The sequence below is a fragment of the Balearica regulorum genome, chromosome 3, assembly GCF_011004875.1.
Source record: "Balearica regulorum gibbericeps isolate bBalReg1 chromosome 3, bBalReg1.pri, whole genome shotgun sequence".
Lineage (NCBI taxonomy): Eukaryota > Metazoa > Chordata > Aves > Gruiformes > Gruidae > Balearica > Balearica regulorum.
The window spans coordinates 91,770,533-91,788,022 of NC_046186.1; the positions used below are offsets into that span (position 1 = coordinate 91,770,533).

At 49.5% G+C, this 17,490-nt stretch overlaps 1 long non-coding RNA gene across 1 annotated transcript in view; it reads left to right on the forward strand.

Annotated features, from left to right (window-relative positions):
• The window catches only part of LOC142601298 (uncharacterized), a 30,257-nt gene extending 27,965 nt beyond the window's left edge, over nucleotides 1-2,292 (forward strand). The window contains exon 3 of the long non-coding RNA XR_012834900.1: nucleotides 2,135-2,292. This is a non-coding gene — a long non-coding RNA (uncharacterized LOC142601298). The remainder of the gene's footprint in view (nucleotides 1-2,134) is intronic.
• The last annotated feature ends 15,198 nt before the right edge of the window (nucleotides 2,293-17,490 follow it).

A 17,490-nucleotide genomic window follows, 5' to 3' on the forward strand; every position in this document is an offset into this window, starting at 1 on the left:
TCTGCTCTGGCATCCCAGACACCATCATGCTTCCAAGAAGGAAAATTACCCAATTAATGTTATTTTTTGTTTATTTAAGATGCCGGGGGCAGGCAGTATCCTGTAGACTACAAATGCAAAGGGGGTTAGTCCTTCACACAACCCTTGGGTAAGCATCAGGATGTGGTGGCTGCTAAAAATCTGTGACTCCTGAAGATGACTAGTCAGACTTATGGAGAAAAAGTCCCTCAAGGACTGTTAGATATGAAGACAGCCTCTGGCCCAGGAAGTCCTGAGCCACAATCAGCCTGGGAGAGCATGTGGAGGCAATATCACTGGTGGCCTGCTCTTCTCTTCTCCCTCAGGCATCTGCTATCAGGCAGCATTGGAGACAGAGCACTTGGCTAGATGGATCCTCGCTTTGACCCAGCACAGCTGCGCTTGCTCCTTGTGTGTGGAGCCACAGAGAAGCTGCTGTTGCTCATAGAGTTTTGCCTGTGACTAGCCCTATCACATTGGATCCTAAATATTTTGCAAGGGAAAGCTTCACAGGGTCAAACAAGCATCCTCTCCCCTTTCCCCAGTGAAAACACAGATCGCCTCCCATTCCCAGGCTCTTGATGGGTACTGTCCTTGCCCACGCTGCTGGTGCCAGGGCACCCTGGCTGCTGTCCTTGAGGGCACCCAGACGTGGAGTTAGTTCCATGGGGCCAGGTGAGAGCTTGTGCTTTTGTGCAACCATGTTTAAATGCTACTTCCATGCTCACAGAGGGAAGCACGCCAAGTGGGAGGTAACCTGTGGGAGGTCAAGAGTGAGAGGTCAGATGGCCCTTCGGCATCTTTATCACACTTTGTGCACCCCAAATTCCCCTGGGAGGAAACTATACAGAGACCTGTGACAGGGAAGGGAGTGGGAGAGTCTGTGCACAGGGCTGCAGAAAGCCTTCTGGGTATTGTGAGGGAGCTGGCATTCATGCCTGATGAAGGACAAGGGGACTCCTGAAACAAGGTCCACATTATACTCTGAGATTTGGTGAGAGGCACAGCTGATGCCAGCCCCCGGGTGCTGCAATGTCGAATCCCGATGGCGTGGAAAGTCGTCCCCCACCTTGGTGCTGCTATGTCCGTGAAGGCTGAGGGCCTCACAAGGAGCTTCCCCAGAGGAGTCCGTCACAGAGAGCTGGGGCTCCATGTGGAGAGGCAGGCACAACGTCTTGGTTTGAGATGCCGCCTTGGAAACACCCTCCCAAGCAGTGGCTCGTGCCCTGCACATGGTGTGTGGGGACCTGGCTCTGCTGGCAGAGGGCCCCTTTCCAAGGCTCCTGGAGGAGCTTCTTTTGGTGGAAAGATTTGCCAGGCTCCTCCTGCTCCTTCCTCCTGCTTTGCCTGGTGCTCTCCTTTGGGGTCTCTGGCTGACACAGAGTGGGTTTTTGTTATGCTGCTTTCCTTTCCCCTCTCTCTGATACTTTCAGAAAAGACAAGGATGGAGCTGGGTGGCTCCCCTTTTGTGCCAGAAAAGATTACTTTGGTTAATTGGGAAGAAAGAGCCAGGCGCTGGCAGGACGCAGCCATTGGCCGGGCCCCGAGCGGGGAGCTGGGGCACCCCCTGCCATATTTGCGCAGGGCTGAGTGCTGCCCCCCAGCCCCCTGCTCCCACCCCTGGCCCTCTGCGACCCGCTCCCAGATGGGGCAGCCAAATGGCTGCCCCCCCGGCCCCAGCAGGGCTCTCCACACAACGGAGGGGCTGTGTGACCTGCCTGCTCCCAACTTGGTTGCTATAGGAAAGGGAAGAGGCTGGAGAGAATGTGTGGGGCCTATTCACGCCCCCAGCCCCGATTCACAGCGCCCCTGAGGTAATGTTTGCCCGGCTCGCCATGATCTTGCCTGATAAAGGGGCCTCCTAAAAGCAGGGGGGGAGGACCAGACCAAAGGGGCTGGGAGAAATATTTGCCTTGAATGCCAGTAACATGTGGAAATGGGGAGGTGGGGCGGGGGGGGGATGATAAGAAAGGAACCTTTGAAAAAGAGGGAGGTGGGGAAAATTGCGTGCTGGGTGCCTGGCCGGCCCCACAGGCTTGCCGCCTCTGCGGGGTCTGGCTGTGCACAGGGGTGTTGGGGTTCCCCTACATCGCAACCACACGATGACGTTTTTCAGGTAGAGGTGTACAAACCCCTACAGTGAGGCTGTGCGGTGACCTGTATCCAGAGGTGGATTCCTCCTGACACCGGGGATGCAAAGGCAGGATTAGCTCTGCAGCAGGGTCTATACTCTTCTCCAAAACTCACCTTTATTTCTTTCTGTTTACCTGTCTAGCCCTGAATGTTCTCGTTATTAAAATTATTAATATTATTATAATGTTTCTGCTTTTGTGTGGTCAGAATGCCCTTTGGGCCAATCTTTTTGCAAGTTGTAATAGGGGATGGGTTTTGTTTCAGAAAACCCCTTCAGCTGCATGTGAATCCTGGGAAACAAAAGCGAAATTCTTGTTGCCTAAAAACAAGCAAAACAAAACTCCAGTGATCCTGCAAATGTTTCCCTGCACAGAGCAGGAAGAGGAATTTTGGCACAGGGCAGGCAGTGGCCACCTCTTAAATTTTCATAGCTGATCTTAGGAAATGTCCTTTTTGTATGCTCGATATTCTCCTTGACTGGCCTGATCAAAGCCATGAGACAAGTACGTTGCTGCTGTCAGGATACTCTGCAAGATGAAAACTGCATCCAAAATGCATTTTCAACATTGCTAATGAGGCCCAGAGGTTTCCTCCCCGGGACACTGTTATCGCTGCTCCAAAGGAGGTGTGAGGAGGGTGGTGGGAACAGCTGGACCCTGAGGTCCAGAGAAGCAACCCAAGCTGAGGGAAGGTGCACGGCAAGGGACCGGTCAAACCGTTGGTTCATGGGACTGTGTTTTAAATGAGCTGTATCGGCTTGGCCAGGAGGCTCGGTATCAGTGGGCATGGCTGGGTGGAAAACTCTTCCCAGCACACCACTGGGGTCAAAAGAAAACAAAAATGGGAGTGGGATGGAAGGGAAAAAAAGAAAGAGCAGCAAATATTATAATGGCATTTTCTCATGGGAAGGGAATATAGTCTCCAGCTCTGGTAAAAAAGAAACAGAGGGGGCTGGGGCGCTGCTATTGAGAATGGCTGGGAGCCTGGGAAAAGCACTTCTATAATGAGAGAGGGAAAAGATGAGGGTGATTTAGGATAAGAAATGTTGTCCTTGGCTTCAACTAGAAGGAGCGCAGGTCTGCTCCTCCTATGACTTTTTAAACGGCACCTATCATCATAGGAAGAGACCAGACGCCAAATAGACCGTGAATATGGTTTATAAAAACCTCTATTTATACTGAGAAAAGGATGCCTAGAAGTGGGTTTCTCAGCCTTCCTTTATTACGAGGAGTAACCCCTCCCTTGGAGAAAAAAAAAAAAAAAAAAAAAGAAGAAGCCCTGTGTGTGTTAGGGAAAAATAAAAGGAACATCAAAATGCTTGGTTGATGACTTTGGGCAGACAAATGCTGTTCAGAAAGGTGACTTCTGGACTTGGAAGGATAGCACTGGGGGAAGGGCAGAAAGCAGCAACATTGCTTTTGTTTGGGATTTAATAACACTTTGGTGGTCTTGCTGTCCCCCTCGGCAGCCTTTCTGCAGGTTATAGCCTACCAACTGGGGAACGTTGCCCCTCAAGTGTTGGGAATATGCAGCGCAGCAAACAGGGAATCTGGGCCTTACTGTAAGCTTTATATTTCCTTTCAGCAGCTTGATTGGGGTCCTGCCATTGGGTCAGTTGCTATTAATCCTGTATTTGTATTTACCAGATACATCTCCCTCTGTTTTCTGGAATTCCCCTGCAAGGAGCTCTGGTGGGTAATACAGGCTACATCACAGAGAGTTTGACTTTCATTCATCTGCAGAAGAAACTGGACTCATTTAAAGTTTGCTGTTACTTAAGCTCGAAGTCCCCCCCTGCTCCCTATTTTTGATTAATTTAATATCCGTCAAAGGATGTTTTTACTCTTGGATGAAACTATTTCTTTAAAGCTTGTGTTGCAAGTGACCTGGCGAGGCTGTGCACTGTTTCTGAGCCCTCTGAGAGCTCCCGTGGCTAGCCCGGATTAAAGGAACTGGGTCAAGTTTCTAAACTATAGCATATATGATGCTGCTGTTCCAGCTGGACTATCTATAAAAGCTGGAAAAGAAAATCAGAGTCCTGGAAAGAGGTTTTGTTGGATGTGCACTTCCCAGAACTCCCCCCAAAAGCAATCCAACTGTGCAGGCTGGAGTGGAGAAGCTTCAAAAGGTTTTTCCTAAATCAACCCAGCCGGGTGAAATCCACGGGAAAGCTTGTGAGAATTTTGCTCTCGAGATGGACAGATAATGCAAGCAAACAAAATGGAAGAAAAAGCATTTTTCTATGTGATGTCACTCCCAGCATTACTTTATGTGAACCATTGAATTGTGTTTCTCCTTCAGCCTTAAAAACAAGTAGGAGGACTTTACTATCCATTGCAAAGCAGTTCTGTCTGGGATGGGACAGAAAACTGCCCATGTGTACACCCAGCAGGACTGCAGAATGGCTCGGGATGTGCAAGGAAAAACAAGTTTGCAACCCCTTGAAACTCCTTCAGGGAAACAGAGAGGCAGAACATGGCATGCTGCGGTCCTAGGCAGCAGTCTGCACTGACCAAGCAGAGGGACTATGCTGTCCATCTCGTGAACTTTTTTGATCCCCAGCTTCTGCAAAAGGGTGATGACTGCTCAGGCCAGGCTGGAGCCTGGCCAGAACAACATCCTGATTCTGTGGCAAGTGCTCTGGGATCAGACCACATGTGACGAGTACCCCAGAATTTTGTTGCATTGGGAAGAGACTATTGTCGTGACCCCTACTGCACCCTGGGAAAGTCACTCGGCTGCAGCTCACAGGAAGGAGAAAGCTTGCTTTCTCCAGATCCAGGATTTCCTCCTCAGCCCTTCCCCTCTCTCATGCACTGCACCATATCTTACCCCGCTCTTGCATGCCAGGATCAGAAAGCAGCGTGGAAATGTCACACGGGCTGCCAGCCTTCCTGTGCCAAAACCAGGGATGGTGCATGGCTGTCTTGTCCTCCCCGATGAGAGAGGTGCCCCTGCTTCTGCCCCCACTGCCGCTGCTGCCCGCACGGCACCAGCCTGTGAAGCTGCCCGCAGAACCGGGCAGCCCTGGCACAGAACGAGCATGGCCGAGCAGATTCTCCAGCGTGGGAAATTTCTGAAGAAGCAGCCTTCTGTAAACCACATTTTCATTTAACTAGTCTAAATATATTTCAGTTTCAAAACACACACTTAAAAATAACTTACAGAAATATTTATATGAACACCGAAAGGAACTTTCCAGCTTTGCGATTCAGCCTACAGCCCACGGCAGAGCCCGCAACTGCCTTCCTGTTCAGTCACTCTTTGCTTGTTATTGAGTCTCTTGTTTTGGGAGTGTTTGAGTCTCTTTTTCCTTAAGTTATCTTGCTTCACTCCACCCTGCCTCACGGACTCAGAGGGCTTTGCTTCAGTGAGGTCAAGACTGATATCTTAGGATAGTTTTTCTCACAGTCACGATTGTCATAACTCTCTTGATGGTACAAGTTTTCTTTCAGACCAACACTGTCTGAACTTGAGAGTTCAGTTGCCCCTGGGATTGGGCATAGCGTGTATTTGGGAACTCCCTCTATCATTTTCTTGCCCCTGTCTGCGCTCTTCATTTGTCTGCCTGTCTCTGTTCGTGAGCTGCTTGGGGCAGACCTCAGCTTTTGACATATCTATGTCAGCATTGCATAGGAGGCCTAAAGATGGGAGTTTGACTCTTCTAGGTGGTTTTGCAACAAAAATGCCATAGTAAGGGTAATAACAGCCTCCTGCCTTGTGGTTTTCACCACCGTTTATTCATTGCTGTCAATACTTTCTGCTGTGGCACTGTCAGCTATCTGGAGGTGTACCAACCACTTCCCCTCATCTACGCGGACAATCCCCTTTGCTAAAGAAAGGCTAGGCTCTTACTAAAGCATCACAATAAGGTCAAGTCCACAAGTCCATACGATACATCATATGAGAGAGAAGCAGTCTGATGAGTTGGGACAAAGGTTGGCTGATAAAGATGTGTTGCATCATTTGTTGTGTGTCTCGGCTTTTCCAAAGACATCCCCGTAACCCAGGAATGTCTTCTAGGAGGCTTGAAATGTCTCAGTTTTTCATTTCACCAGATTTTATTTTTAAATCACGATACGATGTTTGTATAGTACGTATTGCAGCATTGGTGAGAATCTGTCCTGTGTTTAGCAGGAACAAACAGCCCAGGGGAAGGTGTGCTTGCTGTGATGAAGAATATTTGGATTACAAGAGAGGTCAGATGAGTGCAAACCCCATTGAAGCTGTATAAGCATTCAGTCTCATTCAGTGCTGCAGGAGGAACTGTGCTTAAAACATGAAACTACTGGAAAAGTTCTGCTGCTGCAAGAAACATTTGCGTTACTGTAGAGGCAGTAGCTTGCATAGGAAAAAGCACAAACACTCGATCAAAACTAGGTCTGTGATGTCTTTTATGGGAGAAGCTTGTGACGCTTTAATGTGTCACCACCAATGAGTCTCTGGTTTTGATTTTCAAAGTGAGGTTCAGCACCCAGCTGGTTTGCTAATGATTTTGCCTGTCTCTCTCCTCCTCTGTATTTCTTTTTATATGTAGAGGCTAGAGAGGGGTATGTGGGTGAGTGTGTTTTAGTGTTTTTCATCAAACTATAACCTAAAACTTCATACAAAGCAGTGGGAACAGATTCTAGGTCACTGATTAAATGCAACTAGCTCTGAAATGTCACACAACATCTATTTAAAGCAGTCCAAACTCCAGGCTTGGATTAAGATCCGGGCATTCCTAAAAACACAGGATTAAACTGAAAGCTCAGATTTCCTTTAAAAAAGAAAGCTTCCTGCTCTCCGCCGGCATAGAAAAGATCAAAACCCTGAGCTAAATAGAAGTGATGCAACAGCTTCTTCTGGGGTCCCAAAACCCCAAGGGTGTGGTTCAGTGCTTCAGCCCTCCTGGCAGCAAAGCTTGGCAGAGGTTTCTGTCCCAAATCATTTGCTCCCACCCCTGCACTGAGGTTTACTGTGCCTTTGGTTTTGCTATTGCTGTCATCTACAAGCTGGACCATGGAGTGGGTTACAAAGGGGCACAAAACTTGCATTTATTTTAGAAGGATTTTTTTTTTTTTTTTGAAGCCCAAACCATTTCAGTGAATGAGTTCTCTCTGTGGTCATGTACAGTGATGTAGTGACACCATTGGGGGTGAGGGGCAGGAGGAAGGACAAGCTGCTGTGTATAGTCAGGAACACCAGGCTGGGGCAGGACCTTCATAAGCAGCTTTGGTACCAAGGAAAAATTGTCATCGATATGCCCCTGAGAGGGCAGAACATTGCAGCACAGGTTCAACAACAAGCAGCTGGGCTTGGGAGAAGCAGGAAACTTTTAATCAGCTTTGTCCTTGGAGAAAATGGATCCAGACTCAGACCCTGAGATAGCAGCTCTGAAGGGGGTGAGCTATCCTTCTGTCTTCATTGGGGTGTCCTTTCCAAGGCTCATCCATAGGAGACCCAAGCCAGCACTTGTCATAACCTGTCATGGTCACAGGTCTTCAGGGCATCATTTTCATCCCCCCTGAGAGGGTCCCTTCCATAGCATGGACATAATAGTGGCCACACTGGCAGCAGGATGGAGGCAGGCTTGGAGTGGGATGGGAGCCCATGAATCACCAGTCCCACTTGGAGCAGGACACCACTGCTCCATGGAAATCTCCTGCCTCAGTGTGGCTCTCCTTGACCCCATGTAGCTTTCTGAGGAGATTACAGCTTAAACTTGGCATGCCTGGGGACTGCAGAAGGATGTCGTCATGAGGATTAGAGGCCGATTTTCTTTCCAGAGGAGCTGAGGGAGTTGCATTATGTTTGCATCAGGAGTGAGAGCAAAGATTGCACTGGAGGCAGGGATACCGAGGGACTGCAGTGTGGGAGCTCCTGGGAGCCCTGCAGCAGGGGGACCAGCTCCCACCATGCTCTGGCAAGACCAGGCCAACTAGCACACCAGTTTCAGACCAAGCCAGTAGAGGTCACAGTAGGTCCAACAAATTCCCCATGCCCTCATCCAAATTCCCAGCCTGCCCTCACATCTTAAACAGTTCACCATTGACTGACTGGTATTAAACCCTCCTCCAACTCAAGAGCTTGAGCAGCTTGCGGCTGCTGGGTGCCTTCTTGGAGGGAGCAATTAGCTGCTGGAGAGTTGGGTCGTGGTTTGGTTGTGACTCTCCTACCTGGCGTGTGCTCCTGCTGCAGCTAATGTACAATATCTTGGTGGTAAAATCAGTCATGAGGGTGTGGACATGTTTTCTTCCTGTCAATGCACAGAGGGAAAACACTAGACGTGCCAGCCTGTCAGGCTCCCTTATCTTCCCAGACCTCTCACCTTCATCCTCCCCATGCCAAGTTCATGCCCAGGCTGGAGGATGTTCCTGCTGCCTGAAGGTGACTGAGTCTGCAGGGGACTCAGGTTCATGTCTGCCTGTGCTGCATCATCCCCATACCAGCAACTGCTCTAGGAAAATCGCCTGAGCATCTCCATGCCATAATCTGGGTGGGTCCCTGTTGTCCTGGGCTCTCTTGGGTCTTCCACAAGAGCTGGGACGTTCCCCCATGGAGGGACGTGTACTGTAGAGGCAGGCAGACTTGCAGTCATCCAGTCCATATCCCTGCTCAACTACCACTCCATGAAGAAATTACAGGCATGGCAAATGCAAGACCAAATTTGTAGTTCTGTATACAGAGGCAGTGGGGATTTCCTTCCTCCATTTCTAGCAATGGTATCTTGGGCAGGGAAGAAACAGAAATCAAAACCTCTGTTTTTCTTAAGTGAATATAGGAGCCGTGAAGCTCTGTATGCCTGTGCTGAAGGCAAGATCTGCACAGGATCAGGCTCTGGTTGGCTGAGGTCTCCCGCAGGCTACCGGACCTCTTGCCAGGGCACCTTTCTCGGCGAGGACTTTCTTGGCACGATGCCTTGGTGGCTTTGGAGCCCACCATGTCTACGATATGTGGCACTGCCTCGTGGCCCCAAATGCCCATGCTCTGCTGTGGAAAGCATGAGATGGCTCTGGCGGGGTGAGCTGGGCGAGTGAGGTGTGATAGCTGGTTCCTGAAGGTCTCTGCCACTGGAGGGGGACAGAGCACCTCGCTGCACAGGTAGGTCCCCCCCACACCCCTCCCAGAGGAGACCCTCCCATGCCGTAGGGCTTTCACCCAGTTCAGCCTGGTGGATGGGCCACTGCTTGCAATGCCGCGCCCTGGAGTGGGTCATCGCGGGATTGCGCTTTTAGCAGAGGACGGGAGCCGTTTGGCAAGAAGGCAGCATTTCACACAATAGTGGTGAATCCACTGAACGCACGGAGCCTGCCACCACGGGTGGCCTAGCACGTCCAGGGAGGGGTGTTGCACAGAAGCCTGGCAGAGGTGGGGGCCAGGGGCTCTCTGGAGATGGACACAAACCCCTCTTTGGGCTTCAGGTGTGCTCCTGGTGGTCTCTGATTTCTAACTGCTTTGGACAGACCATTCCCATCACCTTTGGCCCTTGGAGGGCCACTCGCCATCTTTTCCATTACCCCATGGCTTGAATTGCTCGAGCAGGGCAATGCTGGTGCGGCACCCTATCCCTGGCCGATCTGCAGATGCTTTCTGCAGATCCTGGGAGGACACATGCAGTGTGGGGGCTACATCAGCTGGGTTCAGTGCTGTGTTGGGCTGGCCAGGACCACCTGCAAGAGGTGCCGCACAGGGACACCATTGGTGAGGTGGGTGCTGGGCTCTGAAATGGCTCATTTTGCCTGGCAGAGCTTCCCACAGAGTGATGCTGGCAGAGGGTCTCTCCGAGGAGACATGGTCTCAGCTCGGTCAAGAGGAGGCCACTTGGGTGCCTCGCGCCTTGTTCACTCACTGGGCTCTCGTGCTGCTGTTGTGCCAAATACAACAGAGACCTGGGTGGCAGCTCCCCCTGCACTTTTCGGGAGGGTGTGGCGAGCTGGGAGAGGCCGTTCCCACACTGGGGTACCCCGAGGAGCAGACACCTCTCTCCTGACCAGCTTTCTGCGGCCAACGAGACCTGATCGATGAATGAAGTGGGGTTTGGCAAGCTGCCATCAGGCACAGGTTGCATTGTGCAACAGCGTGTGATGCAACTGAACTTTACATAACCTGACGCAACACCTATAGCTGGAGTTTAAAGCTGCAGGTCCTGGGTCATTACTGTATAGTGCATATACCTCCCCTGTGCATACATACATGAGGTCAGCCGGTGTGTGGACAGTAGCACCGCTCTGGGCAACTCCCGCTTTACTCTTGGGTTTGAAATTGCTGCAAACAAACAAACAACTGTGGCTCGTTAAAGGTGAATAGACCAGGGGCAGAGGCAAGAAACATCCTCTGTGCAGCTCAACTTGTGCCCTTCATTCCTACCTGCAGCTCATCCAGCCCAAAACCTCTTTCCGCACTCCTGCCCCTCAGCCCCGGCTGGTCCAGCCCTGAGCCCTAGCTCTACCCCTGTCCTGCAGCCCCCCGATGCTCAGTCCTCATTTGCAGCCCCTGTCCCCTACATGCTCCTGAATAGCTTCCTCTTTTCATGTGAAATCAGGACTTTGAGCTCCACGTTGTGTTAGACAGGCTGCCTTGGACCCTGCAGAGCTGATGCTTAGCCTGGTGCCTTTGGAAACTCCTTTCCTGGGGCAGGACACTGATGCCCTGCAAGACCGTAAAATGTAGGATAAGTGCCTTAAAACTGCCCATGGACTTTCACTGTTGTCCATCCTGAACTTCAGGCCAAAGTAATTCCTCATCTTTTCTTTGACATTTATCATATTTAAGCTAAAAGAAAACAGAGGGGGGGTTGCTAGCCTGTTGTTTTCATTACAAGCAGTGAGAGTTTGCAGCTGTTGTGAGGTTTGGCATATGCACAGTGCCCAAGCAAGGCAGGGGAGCGGGAGCATGTCAGGGAGGAAGGACGAGTCCCAGAAAATAACCGGTCACAGTGCCTGCTTTTCTCTCTGCACCGGGGGGATCCTGCAAGGCCCTCACTGCCGTAGCATCGGGCCAGCCTAGGCAGCATATCTGCCAACAGCAGTAACTTCCTTGGGCTTTTCTGTCTATCCTTCTGCCCTCCTGGCCTGTTCCCACTGGGGGACGTGGTTTCCATGCAGGCAAGAGAAAGAAGCAGAGCCTGGAAAGAACCAGGTCTTCTTTTTGTGTGAGGATCAGGCTGGCATGACCCCAAGTATCACCTGGCTTTCCCTTCCCCCCTCAGGGGAAGCTAATCCTGGGCTCCACTAGCGCTGCCAAGTTTGCATGGAAAATGCCACTAGCCGGAGCCAGGCAGCGACTCCTTCTGAAACCTCACTGGGAGGGGACAAGCTAGTATCCCTTTTCTGATGTGACTCCGTACCTGTGACTCACTGCCATCTCAGTACCTTTCCAACCACGCTGTTGCGCCTGCAGCCAGCGCTTGGGTGCCTGGTGAAGCCTCTTCCTTTTCAGCTTTCTGTGCCAGGCCCCAATGATGTAACACCGCAGGTGAATTTCCACAGCTTTGCCAGAATACACTGCAGTGCCAGAAAGAAGATGTGAAAAATGCCTTTCCCCACTCGGGTGCCTGGATTGTACCTGTATATGGATGGGCTATCCCTCCATCTCTCTCTCTCCCCTAAGATACAGGGACCCCCGTTCTCTGCTCCCTATCGTGCCCTCCAGAAGTGATGCACGTAAGACATTTTCTTGCTTAACCATGAGCAGAGACAGTGCCCGCAGAGTAAGCAAGCATCATGAGGCACCTCTGCCGCTCTCTGGTGGTGCCAGAAGAGATCCCCCATGGCACAGGGATTATAGGGCACTCGCTCATACCCACCCTGGCAGCTGGCTGCTGCATTTGTAGTGGCCCACAGGAAGGCTGAGTCCCACCAACTGCTGCGTGGTGCCGGTCTTCTCGCTCCAGTTTCCCTGTCAGCAAAGTGGGAATGAGGGGAGAGAGGTACCCATCCTTGCAGGCTCTGGGCAGGGGTCACACTGCGCCACTGCAGCCAAACTGCCTCAGGTGAAGCTTGTGGGCTCTGTGGCTGGTGCCCTGCCAGAGGCAGTGGCTGGGCCAGTGAGCATGGTGGTGGTCCGGGGAGATGGTGCAGCCTGATGTGAGATGCACCAGAAGATGGTGGCAGCAAGGAGGGGCTGCAGCGGGGCTCCAGTGTTTTTGACACTAGGGATGCTTAGAGGAGTGGTAGTGAGGGAAGAGCAAGGAAATAAATGCAGTGGCTGAAACTGGGAGACAGTATCCAGTTTCACCGGGCAGTCATCACACTGATGCTGTGCTGGAAAAAGGTGGGGGCTGACCCTGAGCTGCGGTGGGTCAGGGCTAGGGCAGAAGCTCCTGGAGCAGGGCAGTGGAGGTGCGAGCCAGCCTGCGCCGCACAGGACCCTGAACCGGAAAGCCAAGACATCACATCATCCCTTATGGAGAAGAGAGAAGAAAGGAGGTTGAAGGCCCAGAGCTGTGAGCAGAGACGTGTGCCGGCAGCGGTGTGAGCTATTTGTGTGCTGCGGTGAGGCCTCGACACCACCGACCACGTACATACAACAACCTGGGTGTCTGAACTCCACCCAGCAAGGATTCACTGGCATGAGAAGAGCACCTGACACAGAGATCACCTGGTGCCTGAGATCAGTTCACAGATATTCTGGGAGGATCTGTGATCAAACCAGCTCTTTACATCCCTAAGATAAACAGCCTCCAGGGAGCAAATAAATGGTTAAGAAGACAGGCTGAAGTGCCGAAGGAGAAAATAACATTTGCTCCACACTCATGGCCAAGTTGTAGTGGGAGAAGCTGCTGTGTATACTCAGTAAGCACTCATCCGTGACCGTGTAGCTCTTTGTGTTATGTCTCAGAAGGAAAGAAAAACAAGAAATGGTGACCAGAGTGGGATTATAATCCAGGAATACAATGACTGCTAAAAAGCTAAAGAGGAAACCACAGACTAGTGGCTTCTGTTAAACCAGTGGGTGAAATGCTTGCCGAGATGGTGGAAGTTTTCCCAAATCCTCTCTCCATAAAGGCACTTGTGATAGCAATGCATTTGAGCTCCTGAAAAATGCAATTAAAAAAAAGGGAAAATGAAACAATTTCTAAATATGTGTTGGGGGTAGGGGAGTGTTCAAGGAAATTACTAGTGTATCGCCAGTTTGGAGAGAGTTTAAATGCTGCGTCAAGGGAGTGGTTAGTGTGTGGTATGTAAAATGAAGCAATACAAAAACGGTTATTAACTGAGGCTGATTTGCCCTTAAAACGTGCTCTAGGAACTGCTGTGTCAAAGGATACAGCTAGTCCAAAAGACAGGGAGTTGCAACAGCATCAAATGGACTGAAACAAAAGTTTTATTTTCCCCCTTTCGGGGACAGTCACACCTTTGGGGTGTAAAGTCTTTCAGGAGAATATGAGAAATGAAAACATAAGAGAAAGCTTTGCTTGAAGGAGGAACATGTTTTCAATTCCTCTGTGCTCCTGAGGACCCATCTGCGGGACAGGCTGCATAGGGGCAAAATGACAACATGGGCAGGACTTGGGATGCTCTCAGGGCTTACCGAGGGAGGATGTGGTGCCAGCGAGGAGGAAAGAGGCAGGTTTTCATTCTGTGGTGGTTCCCCACTCGCCATAAACAAATCCTTTGCCTAGGTTTGACTGAGCAAAACCTATCAGCCAGATGGGCATGCTGGCTAATGGCAAAAAGTAGCCTGTGAATAATACACACAAGGTTTTACTCCAGTATAACAGGCCAGCACTAGGATAGCTTCCACACCCATGTTCTGGTGGAGGGCCACGGACTGGCTATTGCAAAGCACTTTTAACATTCAGAGCTATGCAGACAACATATGGGTTAATGGAGGTGACAACAAGGGATGTCTGCAGAGGTACTGGTGAGGCTGTCAAGAATGGCTGGAGAGCAAATGAGGGAAAAGTGAATTTTCCAGAGACTTGGCCGTGTGCTGCGAGACTTGCAAATGATTTTCATAAATCACCAGTAATGGTTGAGGCTATTCTCAAGGCACCTCAACTACAAGATATGTCACAATTATCTTCCTTTCTGGGGATAGGCAGTTATTACCAAGGGGTCTTGCCCAATACATCGACACTGTTACACTCCCTAAATAGACCAGTGCACAAAGGACAGAAGTAATGTTGATCCACATGATATACCAAGGCTCCAGATGAAGCAAAGAACTTTGGATTATCAGAAAGTGAAACTCTGCTGGTAAAATTAGTTTGCAGCCCTTCCCCATGGGCCTGAAACACTGATGCTGAAAGGCAGCCATCAGGGTAAGATACTGAAAAGACCTGCGCTTGGGGCTTGCTGGCATCGGTCTACAGCACTGTGCTTACACTCAGAGAAAAGATCCACGCGCCATCTTGGCAGGTCCGCGGTTGAACTGCAGCTTATCTCAAGAGGAAGCAATTTACTCTGGTTGCAAATGTCAAATGCTGGCTTCAGTGTTAGCAGTAACAGCCTGGTTAGGGAAAGGGCAGGTTTTCCAGGGTACTCCCTGCCCTGGTACCGCGGTAGGATTACATAGTGACTGGTACAAGGCCCAGGTACCCTGATGAAATGTGAAACTGAGAGCGAGTCAGGCCTGGCTGAGGCATCTGATGAAAGGATGAGGAGATGGGCTTAGCACACAGCCTCTGCAAGCCTTCTTGGCTGGAAAGAGAGCACTGAAATACATGTCCAGGTTGCCTAACGTGTGGCACCAGAGCAGTTACTATAATAAATCTCAGGTTTAGTGTACTCCACGAATTACATGATGGCCCTCTGGGAATAATAACTATGAAAGTCCTGGCTGGAAATTTGGTTCAGTGGCCAGACACTGATACACAAATAGGAGGAATGACAAAACAATGTCAAGGGTATTAATAAAGCTAGTTGGGAAATTTTCCATCAGAATAATTCTCCAATGGAAAATGCCCTTTTCACTAACTCAGCAGTTTCTGTAAGAAAATTGCAGATTTCCATTGGGAAAATCAAACTGAAGTATCCTTGGCTCTTTTTCTGCGAGGAGAAAATAAAATTGCCAAGAGCGTTGTAAGCGAGCTAGCCGAAGTTGTCTTTCTGTGCAGCTCTCAGCCACCCAGCCTTCCCCTCAGGTCCAGAAATCAGAGGCATAGCCGAGCAGTCAGAGGTGCAAGAAGGCTGGGAGATGGAAAGTTGCCCTGCTAAGTTTTTGACAGCTCACCTGCACCAGAAATCAAATAAGTCCCTACCAGATGGGCAGTCAGGAAGCCAGAAGTTTTCACTTCAGTTCTTGTGAAGCATGATTTTTGTGGAACTCTAATGAAAACAGCATTTTTGATTTTTCAGGCTAGTATTTTCCTTAAAAAGAAACTCAGTTACTATTGTTTTCTTTCTTGCTGGAAGGGATTTCTATTTCCCAGCCAGCTCTGGGTATCAGCGAACACTACGCTTGCTTAAATATTCTTCTTTGTATTCTCAGGAATGGCCAGCTGCTCTAGGAAAGCAAACTTAAGACAGAACTGGGCCATTTACAGGACATATGTTTTTGATTGCAGGAAATGCCCCTTGTAAATGGCCTGAAGTGCTGCGTATGAATGCTACTAATTTAACACAGACTGGGAAAGTGTTAAGATTAGTGTTTTCATGGACAGGAATTCCTACTTGCATTGTAAGTGATGAAGGGTCTCTTTTTTGATGTCCAAAAAGTGGCGTGCTTTCATCTAACAAAAGAGTATAAACCCTGTCACATAAGCTCCTTGCTGTCCTGGCATAAGAGGAGCAGTGCGAAGATTTGTTCAAACATCCGATTCAGTGATCCAAACCAGAAGTTTGGATAAAGTTAGCTTACAGTAAAAAACTGTGAATTCTATTTTGGCCTGGGAAGGACATGTTAATACAGATCTCTACTACAGTCATCCACAGTCTTGGGACACAGATTTTTCTTGCTTGGACTTGCTAACACCTGATTTCTGGGGGGGTGTTTGTATGAAAGCGATAGGATCGAATGGCCCCACATAGTCATGCATGACTCTGCTGCCTTCAGATTGGGAAAAAAAAAATCTGTGCAAGAGGTAACTATGAAAACTTGGGGAAATCTTAAGCAGGGAAATCTTAATGACAGCCTTCTCCTCTGTCTTATCAGGTGGAAATGGCATTGGGAGCCTTGGAATTAATTAGAAGAATGGAGTGATTGAATTGGGCCCTCTTATCAGTAATAATAATAATAATAAATCTATCACCTTTATGGATAGCTTTGTGATCATGAAGGCTGACGTAGGTCAGCTGGCAATTATTCAGTTAGCAATAGTGGGGACATGAAGCATCTAGGGAAGATGGAGACCCTTTCTAACATGCCTGGAAGCTTTTTAGACATCTGATTTGAGGCATCTACATTAAGAAACCTTGGCTGGAATCTCCTGGTGCTTCAGTTTCCTGGTCAGTAAAATGGGAATGACTTTGTTACAAGAGTGTAAAGTTTAACTGGTTCTTGTGGTGAAAGACATTGGAGTTCTCTGGAATTCCTGATGGAGGTGTTATGTGTTGCAGTCAAATGTTTGCTTCATGCTCGCTCGACCACACTTGTGTATTGGTTTTCAGAAGTTCTGCTTTTCTCTGGGGGTCTGACCTTGGCAATCAGACCTCAAGAAAGGATGATACTCGTATGTAGAAATGGTCTAATGACTTGATGGTGCTGCTCTACACAGCTTGGTGGCAGGGTCAGCTTCTTCAGTGCCACTGCTACATCTTTATGGTAATATTTGTCCTGCTTTAGTTCTTTGTGGGGATCTTTGTTTCAGAACTCCCAGAACCTCTATCTTTTGTTGTCATTTGAGATCTGTCTCTCTCAGCAGTTGGCCATGGCGTGCTGGTAATGAAGTCCAAGAAGTGTCCCAAAGGAGCATAAAGAAGCTTTGCCTTTCCTTGGCTGACTTACAGTTCTCCCCTGCTCTCCTGCAGAGTTCACAGGCTCAGTCCCCTTTTGTCTGAGCTGTGGGATGGCCCTTCTCTGGCAGGGCCAACCAATCATTCATCTGCCTCTCCTTTCACCTTTTGCAGGCTCCCCACCAGATCCAGCTCTGAATAGATTCATCACATTTCTAGCAGATAAAGATCAGTAGAGCCATCACAGGCGAGGCTGGGCTTGACTCCCTGGTGCAGGGTCAGTTAGTGTATGATAATGTTCTCACCCCACACTCCAAAACATACCACCCTCCATCAGCTTGTTAAGAGAGGTGACTAACACCAGTCCTCTATGGTATACTCTGCTTCCTCTGGAAAAGATTGTTTTTTACTGGGAGGATGGTGTTTTCTTTGGGCTGTCCACTCCTTTGTGGAGAAGGAACATCACAAAAATGTGCCTTTCTTTTGTTAGCAGAAAGTGGTAGGACTTGTGGTGTTGGGT